Genomic DNA, 15,046 nt, shown 5'->3' on the forward strand with positions numbered 1-15,046 from the left:
TTATGTTCTTTGACTTCCCTAGTGCCTTTAACACCATCCATCCACCTTTACTGAGAGATAAGCTAAGGGCGGCGCAGGTGGACACTCCCCTGGTGTCCTGGATTATAGACTATCCGACCTGCAGGCCACAGTATGTACGGCTACAGAGCTGTGTGTCCGAACAGGTTGTTAGCAGTACTGGGGCTCCATAGGGGACTGTCCTTGCTCCATTCCTGTTCACCTTTTACACCTCTGACTTCAGGTACAACTCTGAGACATGTCATCTGCAGACGTTTTCAGATGACTCTGCAGTTGTGGGGTGTATTAGAAAGGGGAGGGAGGAGGAATATAGGAGCTTGATTACCAACTTTGTGGAGTGGTGTCATCTTAACCATCTCCAGCTTAACACCAGCAAGATCAAAGAAATGATCTTGGACTTTCGAAGGAATAAGTCTCCGCTGAACCCTGTTTCCATCCAGGGTGAGGACATAGAGGGCGTACAGTACTAAAAGTACTTAGGGGTACACCTGGATGATAAGCTGGAGTGGTCTGGTAACACTGACGTCCTGTACAAGAAAGGTTAGGCTAGGCTAGGACTGTTAGCCCTTCATTTGCTCGTCTATGGACAGCATATATTTTGCACATATTTTATTGTTTTTACAGTGATCATCACATTTTGCACACACCTATGTATTTATTTATTTTGTATATATTTATTTTGTTGTCTTTTGTTCTTATTACTATTCTGATGTCTGTTTTTGCTTGTCTTGGGCTGGACTGCTGTAACACATCCATTTCCCTACGGGATTAATAAAGTCTTATCTATCTATCAATTAGCTTCTCAGCCAATCAGAGTGCACCTTATTCAGCATATACAGCATATAACATGGAGGTTTTCTGAAGGAAGAGGCCTTTCGTTTGACTTTGGTCCCATTTGGTTTTGCTTTGCTTCATTTCGCTTTGGTTATCGCTTCGTTTCGCTTTTGCTTCAGCTTTGTTGGTTTGTTGTTGTGCTTTGTGTGTTTGTATTTTCGTATAGCTTCAGCTTTGTTGTTTTGTTGGTTTCTGTTCGTTTCTTTGTACTTTCGTTTGTTTGTGTGTTTATCCTTGTTTTGCCATTATCTTTTCCTAACGTGTTATATGTTCAACCTTTCTTTTGTACCCTGTTCCTGTTGATTACTCTTGTTTCCCCTTATTTATATTCCTAGTTCACTTGTATTTTTGTGTGAACTTTTGTTTATAAGGTTAGTTTAGGTTGATGGGTACATTCTACACACTAAGTTGATTTTGTATTAGTAACACTATTTTAGTACGGGTGAGCGCCATTTTGTCTTTTATGGTTTTGGGTAGTCAGTGGAGATTAGCTAGGGTGTTGAAGACGCTGAAGACCATGTGTTTCAGTTTTCTTTCTCACTTTCCTAGCCAGCTCCATTTTGTTTGTTATTTTCTTTTCTTTGGCACCACTCTAGTTCCCTTACCCCTGTGTGTTATCATGTCTTACCAGTCACTTATTCAATTTAAAATAATCACTTTTGCACCCACTTTTGTTATCACGCTTCCTAGTCCCTCACCAGAACCCACCTGCTTCCAAAAGAATTATCCTAAATGTTACACCCCTTTACCCCTAGACACTTGTGGTCGTAACAATGTGCACAACCTCTCGCTAGTAAAGCCAGAACTAACTAGCTTCAGAGAGCATCAGCAGCACATCACAGCAGAAATCTCTCTCTCCTTCTCTCTTGTCGAACCAGCACTGCCTGGCACCGGGCCAGAGAATGCTGATTGGACACAGCAACAGCCTGCCACTGTTCCTTTGTGTCCACGGGAGATCTGAATCCCCATAGATTGGATGAGTATTCAACCTTATGCATTACAGCTCGAGAATTCAATTGTTACCTCAACACCAGTTGATATCAATTAAATTCCTATGAGTGATGTACTTGCTTTTGAGTATCTAGTGTAGAAATTGTAATCCAAGTTCAGTTAAGAAACGATAATAGTCTAAATCAGTGGTTCTCAAACTTTTTGGACCAAGTACCACACCTAATCCAACTAAAGCATCCAAGTACCACCTACAAGTCATCATCTCATAGGAACCCCAGAAATTCTCAATGACCAACATGAGCACGCGTGCACACACACTCACACATACATATAATAAATATTATAATAATAAACTTTATTTGATGTAGCGACTTTAAAGGTGGCTTCTCAAAGTGTTTTACAGAAAAAAAACATTAACAACAACTAATAAAAAAGCACCATTTCAGTGAGAGAGGTGAGCCTGTTTAGTTGAGCAAAGCAGATGTGAATTAATTTTTCGAGCCTTGATACAATTCACAACAGAGTCTAACAGATATTAAATCGTCAGGCATTTTCTTGACGGCAAAGGTCTCACGGTGGATGTTGTAATGCGTACATTAATTTCTGGAGCAACCTCTCTAATTCGTGCAACTACACCGTTATGTCGGCTTGTCATTGCTCTAACACCGTCTGTACAAACTCAGACGCATTTTATCCAGTCGAGGCCATTCTCTTCGATAAATTCATTCAGAAGCTGAAATATGTGCTCTCCTGTAGTTCCTGTTGGAAGCGGTTTACAGAACAGAAAGTCTTCATGGGACATGCCCTCAAACTCGTATCTAACGTAAACGAGCAAATTGGCCAAATCGACTACAGACTCATCTAATTGCAGTAAAAAACATCTGCTCATCTTAACGCGCTCTATCAGTGTACTTTTGATATAATCCTTCATTTCAATAATTCTATGAATGACTGTGTCTTTCAGGGGGAGGGGGCAGCAGGTCGAGCTGTTTAGCAGCTTTTTCTCTACACATAATACGTGTCAGCTCTTTTGCCAACGGTAAATAAGGTTCTTCAAAAATAGTGTAGCTTACCTGCTTTAGCAATACGCAAGCTTGCATTTGTCCGCGTTTCCATTTTTATTTCCGTATTTATTTAAAGTTTTTATTTCATGCGCATGGGAGCGAAACACAGAGACGCTCGGTGTATTTTTCTCAAATTAGAACAGTTCTTAAATATTTTTCTGTTATCACGCTTTCGTGTGCTCACAAGATTACCTGTGTTCATAGCACGTATTTCTATGCATTCCTGTGTTTAGAACGTTGGCATAGTTCCAAAATCACACACATTCTCCTTTCTCCCTATTTGCTGGAGTTACAGTAGCTTTTTTTAAATACAATTGGTCACTTGCATCCGTAGCACGCATTCCTATAGAGTGGTATAGAATTACAGAGTATCTCTTGTGTCCACTGAAGTATTAGCGCGCACTGTATCGTAGTACGTAGGCTGCGTATTCGACACGTATTAAAATACAAAATATGAAAACCCGTCCCGATTTTTCAGCGCACACGACACAGTTCCAGGGTCATTTGGTGTACCACTTGGCGGCACTCCACGTACCACTGCCGGTACGCGTACCACAGTTTGAGAACCACTGGTCTAAATGAATGGTATACTGAATGTATGTCCCTCTTTGTTTGTAACTCTTCGTGATTGAATATATACCTTTTGTATTCTGCTAACCCTCACCGATAAGATCTGTTATGTTTATGCACATTTTATGTATTAATAAATGTATTCTCGTGTATTAGTATCCGCGTGTGTGTGTTGCTGAGTATCCCGCAAGGTCGGTTTTCTAATAGCCATCAAATAATCATTTTGTGACTTACTGCTACAATTAATAATTGTCCCAGTAAATGCACGAAACCCCTACATTTGTTGGTGCCTCGTAAGAGGATGCCTACACTAGGATGAGGAGGACATCAAAGTCTAATCTAATTTTCACTGTGAAATTCAAGAGCAATATACAAATGACAGAAGTTACTGTATGCATTGATGAGTATTTAGTAAGCATACGATCTGCAAAGTTCTGTGTTACACAATGGCCTGAGCAAGGCCAAAGTAGGTCTGTTTTATCTCAAGCTGGCTCCTCAGCCTAAGAGTTTTGTTGGTTGTTGGTGGTTAGATAGAGAGATAGAGAGATAGAGGATTTACCTTTATTTGAATAATTAGTTTTGTTTGCTGGTGTGGGGGACTGGTAGCACTGTAAATAGACTGCACTTGTTTGCTTGGGTGCTTTTGCGGCGGAGCCAGTTTGAGATAAAACAGACCTACTTTGGCCTTGCTCAGGCCATTGTGTGACATTGTAGTGGCAGCGGTGGGATAGTGTTTAACTGTAATTGTGAACTAACTAAAGGGAAACAAGGGTTACTGACAATCAAGGGTACTGAATATTATATCAATACACATTCAATACTATATATTACCTATGATACTAATCCAGCTATTACATATAAAAAATTATAAACATTTGCTATCCCATAAATCTTGGGTCTTGAGTTTGATCAGAACCATTGTCTGTGTAAAGTTTCCATGTTCTGTCTGGCAGTGTGGGTTTTCTCCTGGTGCTCCAGTCTCCTCCCACAGTCCAATAACATGTTATATCTCTAAGTTGTCCCTCTTGTCACTGCCACCATATATTCAATTAAGCAGTGCTTGAAAATTGAAGGATAAATAAAAATATATCCATTTCTTTCCAAACAAACTCTAATTCACGATCCACACATACTTTATAATATATTGACAATGTGTTTGAATATAAAACAAAATTATTTTCATTATATTTTCAAATGTTTTTTTTCACACTTTCAAACATTCAAATGTTTAGAAATGCCATGCACAAAGAAGTTTTTAGAGAGCAGATCTCATTCCTAGTACAGATAAATGCCCTCCTTTATAAAGGAGAACTACGGAAGCTTTCAGAGAGTTCCTTACATTTAGAATATTTCATTGCACGTTTCTTACTATTTTTGATCAGTGAATTCCGCTTTGTTAATGTGTTAATCTTTTGTAAAGCTTTTGCTGTTTTCTAACACCAGATTAAGGACAATGTATTATTTGAAGGCACAGTAATTATTTGATTATTGAACTGCAGGAAATAGTTTATTGGCTTTGCTGAAGTTAGTGGACACCCTATTCCGGTGTACCTATATAGTTAGCCAAACGACATTGTCAACGTGTTTTCTAAGGCCCCTTTGTCCCACCTTCACACAGACTATCGTCTAAGTCTGGCAAGGGTTACAGACCAGCTTTTGCTTGGGCCCTAGTGACCACTGGACATGATAGGTGTACATTAGCCATTATGGAAGCATTTATATTTTTCAGCAAATCAATCAAGGCTGGTAAATCCCTTCCCAAAATAACATCTGCAGGTAAATTCTGAATGACTCCTACATTTAATAATTACAATTGCCCCTCTACTTCTATAGTAATCTCTGTCATTGGGTATTTTAGTTTATCTCCATGTACACACTGAACCATAATTTGCGTTTCATAGTCTATTCTACTATCTGAGACTAACGAACGTTTCACTAGAGACACTGAACTACCTGTATCCAGTAAAGCTTGCACAGATTGACCATTGAGAATTACTGGCCAACATGAAAAGTTTTCTTTATCTCCGTTTCTTTCCTTAAATTTGTCCCCTTCTCTAGGTACTGTACATAACAAAATCCTGTCAATTTTGGTTTACGCATTGGACACACTGCGGCTTTACGTCCTCTGGTATCTCTCCTTGTGGAAGTATCGGATCTCTGAAGCGCTGTCAGTTAGTCTCTGGAGAGATGTCGAACTTCACCAGTATCGCCTCTGTAGGTGTTGGACCGGTCCTTGTCCATAGTACTGTAGGCTTCCAAAGCTTTGCCTCTTAGTAATGACACCAGTCTGACTGCCCATTCTTCCTCCGGCCATTCCCACGTCCGGGCCATGCGCAGCAATTGTAACCCTAACCCTAACCCTAACATCAGAAAATAAACTGGGAGGGTTTCAGTCGTTGGAAGGAGAGTGCAACACTCCTTGTCCCAGATGGTCCCTTCTTAGAGAAAATCTGGGAGAAAGAGCTTTGTTCTCCTATCCTAACTAGCCAGATCCTACAGGGACTGGAACTCTTCACAGTCACTGTTCCAGCACTCAGGCAACAAACAAAAGAACACCTAATAACAATTGAAACCTGCACAGCCCACACACCAGTCCTACCAAAAAGGAAAACAAAAGACCCCAATGGCCTATTGAGAGGTTAACGGCCCATGGATAATCCCCAGCAGTTAAAGCAGAAAACCATTCACCAACTGAAACTGCACCTACTAACACAGAAACAAAAGGAATACAGACAATAGTATACAAACCAACCCCCTCGGAGGAATTACAACTCACCACCCCTTTCAAAACAAGATAAAAACAGATCTACAGGTAGAAAGTTACCCTGGAGCATCATTTTACAATGCAGCAAACCTCCTACAACACACCCCCCGGAACATAGGAGTGGAGAAAATCATTCTATCCTTTGGAATCAATAACAAGGCACAAAAAGCAAAGGAAACAGCTATCAAACAACTACAACAGATGCTACGGGAAGCTAAGGGAACCTTCCCAGCTGCAGAAATATACATCCCACTAATTAATTACTCCAGAGACCTGAAACCAGGATTCAGGAAAAACCTGGACACAATAAACAATCACATACAGCAAAACATGCCATACCTCCCTAAACTGGAAGAAGCCCTTTTCAAGACAGAAACAGATGGAATTCACTGGACCACTTCAACAGCTCAAAAAATGCTAGACCACTGGTCACAACATTTAAACTGGTTAGCCCCAAAGCCACAGAACAAGAGGGGGACAAGAACAACACAAATATTGTAAATCTAAGCAACAACTTCCACCCCACAACTGAACAAATAAACCTCCTCAATAAGGGCTCATCATTTGTCCCCACAGTAGGGACAAAGAAAGGTCAGAAAACCAGACTGAAAAGCGAAATCCGACAATACCACCGTCGCCTTAAACTGACCGCCTTCTTTGAGGATAAAGACACCGACACAGAAAGGGTTCCCTCCTGCCTAAATCCAGCTGGGAACCAGGGGAAAACCAACTGCCACCAGAAATCCAGGAAATAACTCAAGAGGACAACAGAATTCTACGAAAACTCCGACCATACAGGGACTCACACAACATAACAAAGGAGGAAACCATAGCCTTAGAACATTTAAGGGAAAACAAACATATAGTCATAAAACCAGCAGACAAAGGCAGTGCAATAGTTATCATGGATAGAGAACAATACATTGCAGAAGCACACAGACAATTAAATCATCAGGATCACTATACTACTTTAGAAGAACCGCTGTACAAACAAACAGCACTAGAAATAGGGCAAATCCTACAAACTCTGGTAGAACTAAAACACCGAACAAAAAAACAGGCATTCTACCTAAGAGGAGAGGAATCGCCACGACCGAGGATATTCTACCTCCTCCCAAAAATTTATAAAGCCCCAGAAACATGGCCACTCCCCTACGAAATTCCACCTGGGAGGCCCATAGTGTCCGACTGCAACAGTGAATCCTACAGAATAGCAGAATATCTAGACCATTTCCTCAACCCCACTTCTATACACCACCCAAGTTACATCAAAGGCACCTATGACTTTGTAGCCAAAGTAAAAAATGCTACAATACAACAGGAAGCCTTCCTGTTCACCATTGACATTGACAGTTTATACACCAACATTGAAACTATGGAGGGACTGAAAGCAGTTCAGGAGTGGTTTCTCAAATACCCTGACCGCAACAGACCAGAAACACAAATTCTGAAGCTATTGGAAATTAGCCTCAACAAAAACGATTTTGAATTCGAAGAGCAATACTACTTTTAAATAAAAGGAAGTGCTATAGGGAAACGCTTTGCTTCGGCCTATGCCGACATCTATATGGCCCATTGGGAAGCCACAGTATTCCTAAAATGTACACACAAACCTACACAATACTTCAGGTACCTTGACGACATCTGAGGAACCTGGACACACTACCCACAGGCCTTTCAAGAATTCATTAACACCCTCAACACACACCACAGGTCCATTAAACCAAATACACCAAGCATGAAAACCACATAGACTTCCTAGACACCACCACATACAAGGGTTCCTCCTTCAACAACAGAGGCAAACTGGACATCAAGGTATATTTCAAAGACACGGACACACACAGCTTACTGCACAAAGACAGCTTCCACCCAAAACATACTTTCAAAGGACTGGTAAAATCACAACTCCTACGCTTCCACAAAATCTGCACACAACAAGACTTTGAGGAAGCCAAACACACTCTTCCAAGCTCTACGCCTGAGAGGATACACACGAAGTTTCCTCAGAAATGTGGCACAAACATTTCTAAACAGAAAAACACCCGATGACAGCAAAATAATACCCCTCATCACAACATACTCCTAACTCAGCATAATAACCAACCAAAAACTAAAGTCTACATTCACCATGATATTAGAAAACACAAACCTACTGAGGGAACACAAAATCATATCTGCATATAGAAAAAACAAAAACCTACAGGATTATTTAGTCCAAAGCAAACTAAAACCAGTACAAAACAGATGAAATACACCAAAAGCCAAACACTTCAAACAAGAAAACAACGATCCAAAACCACAAAACCAAAGAAATCTTCCAGTTGCAAAGGGCGCTCTCAGAAAACACCAATAACGCTGTCTATGGCATCCAGTGCAAAACGTGCGGGTAGACCTATGTGGGGGAAACAGGTAACTCCATCCAAACCCGACTGGCACAACACAGGTACAACATCCGGAACCAGCGGGAAAGGAGGACTCACCTGGTGGCACACTTCCTACAGCACGGGCTGGAAGCGCTGGAGGCCACAGGACTGGAGAACAACCTCAACTGGACAGAGATGGAAAGAAAGAAAAAGGAAACGGAGTGGATCAAAAGACTTCATACTACCTTTCCACAAGGCCTGAACATCAGAAAATAAACTGGGAGGGTTTCAGTCGTTGGAAGGAGAGTGCAACACTCCTTGTCCCAGATGGTCCCTTCTTAGAGAAAATCTGGGAGAAAGAGCTTTGAACCCTAACCCTAACCACAACCACAACCACCCAGGATTTTGGACTCTTATGTCCATTTTTAGTAGCCTGAATCTAGGGATAAGGGCTGTTTAGCGTTCCAAACATTCCATTGTCATGTTTGTTCTAAAGTGTAGCGCAAGACAGAGATGTCCAACCTTTGGGCTTGGCAGGATACTTGTGGTCGGGGCGGTCATGCAAAGGCATGCTGGATGCCAAGGTAAATGGGCCACACACGGGGGTCTCCTCAGAGACCAAGCCAGCTCTCACTGTTAGAGTGGGCTAGTGAGGTTCGCTAGAGGCTGTGGATACTACAGTTGCTTTTCCTCAGTCTTTTACAGAGGTCCAACAAAAAAAAGGCCAACTTCTTTTCCACAGTGTTTTTATTTTTTATTAATTATTCCTAGAATTCCCTTAAGAATAAATTAAATGGTTTACTATAGCATATCCAGCAGTCATATCACCCTGCAGTTCACCACTGGTAGCCCACTGAAGCTAAGCAGGTGTGAGCCTGGTCAGTACCTGGATGGAGACCTCCTGGGAAAAACTAAGGTTGCTGCTGGAAGAGGTGTTAGTGGGGCCAGCAGGGGGCACTCACCCTGCGGTCCATGTGGGTCCTAATGCCCCAGTATAGTGACGTGGACACTATACTGTAAAACAGGCGCCGTCCTTCGGATGAGATGTAAAACTGAGGTCCTGACTCTCTTAAAAGAGACCTTAAAAGGTCATTAAAAATCCCAGCGTCCTGGCCAAATTTCCCAATGGCCCTTACTGATCATGGCCTCCTAATAATCCCCCTCTATGAATTGGCTTCATTACTCTGCTCTCCTCCCCACTGTTAGCTGATGTGTGGTGAGCGTTCTGGCACACTATGGCTGCCGTCGCATCATCCAGGTGGATGCTGCACATTGGTGGTGGTGGAGGGGAGTCCCCATTACCTGTAAAGCGCTATATAGTGTAAGCAATTATTATTATTTTCATCCTCATTACATTAATCATTGTTATTAGTGTTGCCATTATAGGAGAAGGAAAGAAACTTAATTCATTAAGGTGTTTATAAATAAACAATTCAGTTTCAAATAAAGTTTCAGTTTTCAAATAATACGATGGAAAAATTTTCCAATTGCCAAATGTTTTCTGTCACCATTCCAAACAATACACTCTCCATATTCTGTTTCAGATAGTTTACCAGACCAGCAGTAAGACCAACTAATAAAAACGCTGAACACCAGAAATTTACCTTGTGTTATTTAAATTTCGCATTTTGGCTCATGTGTTCATTTGCCACAGCACAAAGCTGGTTTTCACGCAGCTTAGTAGATTTTATTTTTTGAACTTTTAAAATTGGAATCAATATTCATGTCTGGAAATTGTCTCATTTGACTTCAGGATTTAGAAATATGACAAAATTTACTCAATCTCACTTAAAAGGAAATTATTATTTTGTAATGTTGATCTGTACAGTGTATGTGCTACATAATAATGATATAATGTAGCTTTTTATACATGTAACTATTTTTATACAATGTAACTATTATACATGACATTGAGCCTTTGTGATATTAGTCTTTGAGGTCACAGTTAATAAAGGTTACTAAGTGTTCTTAGGGACTGTCTGCCCACATTATACAATAACTGCCAGAGCAGCACAAATATCAGGGAACTTAGGTATTAACATGAAATTGGTGCTGTTCGCTGTAAGATATCTTAATGATAGGCTGTTAGTTTTATTCAGTGCTTTCCTGATAATGACTTTGTGTCATTATTCTTTTTTTCTTTTAATTTTTCAGTGAGTTATATACAAGCAGAGTGTTCTAGAAAACATGTAGGAAAGGATGGCACAATATACACTGAGAAAGAACTTGATATGTCAATGCCAGCATAACAATTCAGCAAGCTATGCAGGCAATGACAGCAAAAGAAAAGGATTAAAGTATTTATATATTTATATCTTTCATTTCTTTAAATTTATAACACAAAGGATCTCTAGTCTTTTCTCTAACCCGTATAATTACCCTGCACAGACACTGAAAATTTCAACTCTTTTAAAAATGATTGCACTATTATAAAGTTCTTTACTTCATTAAAAATAAGTTACACTCGGAAATCTGGGTACCATTTGTATTACCATTTTCTTTCACTTTAGCAAAGTATCACCTGTTCATCTGAATAAACACTGCTCTGTAAAGTATAAGCCAAAATTCTCTTTTGTGTCATTACAGTTTTACAATTATCTTGGATAGTGTACACTAAGCAGTTGGATGTTGATCTTGATGCTGTGGGAATTGGTTGAGTAGGCCTTCAAACACAACTTCATTGTCTCTCTGTCCAGGTTGTTTGTATTCATTGTGCCATCTCATTGTGAACCATGGGAAAGAACTGCATGGTGGAGTGTTAATGTGCTTGGCAGTAATTTCTAATTTTCAAATTTTCCAGGGTTTCCCAGCAGCAATATTTTGTCAAATAGGATAATACAGACACAATCATAATCCAGAGAAAGGTACTGAAAATATGTTGTCATCATCTTTGACTAGTGTGGAAGAAACTAAAGACAGAAAAAATGTTTACATCCTTAAGACATACCTATGCCCAGGTTCTCCAAAGGCTGTTGAATATTTCTTTGTAAAAGCTAATTACAGTAGGTTTGAATTAGTAAAATTTTAATTCTATGAGATTTTAAGCAAATCAGTTACCTAAGTTAAAAATCACATATTTTCTTAAAATAATTTTTTACAAGAAAAAAAGAAAGACCAAAGTTATTTTAGCACAGTAAATCCAAGCCACTGTGCATAAAAAGAAAAATTTAAATTTTTATCCATAAATACCAGTGATTTAAAACTCAATTATTTTGGTAGTTATCATTGTTAATTTCTGTCAAGTAGAGCTCCAAGGTTTACATAAATGGCTAGACAGTAATATCACTTTTTAGGAGGATATTTAAAATGGAAAATAGGAGGAACTGATTTATACAAAGGGTTGCGGGAGTCCTGAACAAGCTGCCCAGCCTAGATGTTGAAACCGAGACCCTGGACTCTTTAAAGACATGGGTGGATGGATCATAGGTTTAGATAACCTTGGAAAAAAAATATGTATCAGCCAAATTACCCCCTCTTGAATGTTTGTAATCATTCTTATGTTCTGAAAAAACATAACTACAGTCACTGTGACCTGCACCAAAACGATGTGCTGAAAATGAATGAATAAAAATGACACTAATTTGAATAAAGTAATAAATGTAGGCACCAATAAGAGTCTCAAGATTAAATAGTTTAGAGCATGGACACCTAATACTAAGCTATCATTATAATTTATCAGAGCACAAGTTCCTGTTCCCTTATCAACTAAATTCTTAATTCTCCAACACCTGGCTGTGTTTTTGTTCTTCATTGTTTCACAGCAATTATTTTTCAGTCAGTGAATATAACTTAATCCCAACTGACAGATATTAAACCAAGAATAAAACTTATTTGCAAGGATGGAAAGTTTGTATACACATTGTCAAACATGTGGCTGTAGTTAGAGGTAGAGCAGAGGTTTTTTCATTTACTGGATATTTAAACTGTAATTTAAATATCATTGTAACATTGATGGCTAAATCTCAAGCCTTCCAGAGTGCCTCAGGTAACAAATATAGTGCTTTAATAAACTTCTACTAACAAAGTAGGAAAAAGGTAATGTCACACCAGTTGCAGAAATATAGTATACAGTTTGCATAGGGATTGTGCTGTAATGTGCAGAACCTCAGGAAGACAAAGCTTTTTTTCAACAGGCCAGCCCAGGATTATTGGCATAATTGGAAAAAATACTTCAATATTCAGATTCAGGTTTAGTTCAGGAACAGTGTTTAAACTCCCAATGGAAGTAATTATTTGAAAACAACAACTTCAAAACAACACTGCAAGAACACAGGAGAAGGATGTCATCTCAAAGTAATATACAGTACATGTCTCAACAAATTCAGTAACAGGACATTAACAAGGGAAATGAATGAACTCAAATAACTTATAGTGTTTCTTACAATAACACTGTTACATAAACAAACAGATTAAAACATTAAAATGTTTTACTATAACCATAAATAAAGACTGAATCACTTCTATCCTTCATAAGATTCTTTATGGAACACTTGCAATTGTAAAATGGAAATTCCTTCAAAACAAACCAAAATAAGAATTCGTTATTATAAAAAAAACCTTTAATACTGTAGCGTTTACAGGTTCTTTTCAGAACAAAGGACCAGTGGGGACGCGATTAACATACCAAGCACTAGCTTTATTCATTAACAACCACACAAAACCAAACACAAGATATACACGCACATGAGGAGACTGACAGAACACGTACACATCTTTAGGATGGTAATTACTTAACAACAAGCTATACTTTTACAAGACTACACAGGGCACTAGAACTACTAGGACATTATTTACACAGGTAGGGTCAGCCGCTGGTCATCGTGCTGACCCTCAGACTCTCCCCGGCTACCACTCCCAGCATGCCCAGCGGTACTACGAGCGCCTAGGGGCGCTTCCTCCTCACCACCAGTCGAGGGCGTTACACTACTTATATTCTCACATCATGTATTTTTTTTCTATCAATGGGTAGTAAATGTAGTTCATAAAGCAAAACATCATCATGACTGGATCCTACTGTGTGTTTCAGAGGTCATGAAGACTGAAACAGCAATTTGGATGGACAATGAATCTTAATTATCTTCTTAGCTAAAGAGAGGTCATTGTTAGCAAGGACATAATGTTTCTCACTGTGCTGTGTAAGCATCTTAGTTTGATTAAATAGTTTGTGTTTCAGCATTATTGTTTTATATTTGTGATCCATTTTTTTGTTTGAAATGTCTCTAAAACATACCGTAACAAAAGAATAACAGAGCAGTAAAACAGGAATACAGTATCTACAAAATGTTTATTACTGCACAGTCTCAAGGCTAATAATGGACTGACACAACTACCACTGAAATATTAATGTGCCTACCTCTATGTATAAGAAATGTGGTACATTTAAGCAACAAATATAATTATTTTCTCCCAAGGTTCCTGTGACATTAGACAAAGTGAGTGAATGATTCTTCAGTTAGTACAAACATGTATAGATTGTCTTGCTAGTCTGTTGGAATTTTTTTATAAAATTTTCTAACTGCTTTACCCAATGCAGGGTCACAAGGGAGCCAGAGTGTATCCCAGCATACAATGGGTTCAAGGCAGTATATACCCTAGACAGAAAACCAGTCCATCAAAGGGCACACACAGACACAAACATGCACATACTGAGACCAGGGCCAGTTTTCCCAGAACCCATTTAACCTAGCAGTATGTTTTTGGACTGTTGGAGGAAACACACACAAACACAGGGAGAACATACAAACTCCACGTGAACCAAGGACACCAGTGCTGCAGTGCTAATCACAGTGCTGGCCAGATCTTCCTCATTTCATTTTTTACACCAATTTGAAGCCACAATTTCAGATTCAATACAATCAAGGTAATTAGCATATTCAAAAATTTAGTTTTAAATTTGTTTGGGAGATCAAACCCTAGTTTTGCTGTAATTCTAGCTTACAGAGTTTTGCTTTTGCATGATACAATTTAGTGTTTGCCCTCACAAAAGAGGCAGAACCTACTGTGCAGCTCTCTGAGGATCCATTCCATTGCCTTTTCTAACTAAACCAACCCCAGTTCTCCTACTGTCAAAGCGAGCCACTGAACCCGGAATCAGAAGCTACATTTCTCATGGAATTCAATCCTCCCCAGTACTCCAGTTCCCATCTGCCATCACCCTGTCCTGGCTCTCTCATCCATTTCTTCATTTCCAACACCTGCACCTTCACTTGGTCCGCTTAACAGCCAGAGCCACTTCTCAGCCTCCTCAGCACCATCTCTTCAAATTCACTGGTTTACTTTCAGGACTCTCAGTGGTTGGTCTTGTGATGCCAACATCAGTCTATTCCTATTGCAGCCCTACCAATCTACCCCTAACTATTCCAGTAGCCAAATTCATCTCCAGTCTCACGTTCATCCTCCAAGCATGTATCTCCAGTCAAACCTTCCCACATGCCATAGAAAACAACTTTCTTACCAAAATCACTGTACCATCCTACCTT

Source organism: Lepisosteus platostomus, chromosome 3, assembly GCF_059453375.1.
Source record: "Lepisosteus platostomus isolate fLepPlt1 chromosome 3, fLepPlt1.hap1, whole genome shotgun sequence".
In the NCBI taxonomy this organism is placed as follows: domain Eukaryota; kingdom Metazoa; phylum Chordata; class Actinopteri; order Semionotiformes; family Lepisosteidae; genus Lepisosteus; species Lepisosteus platostomus.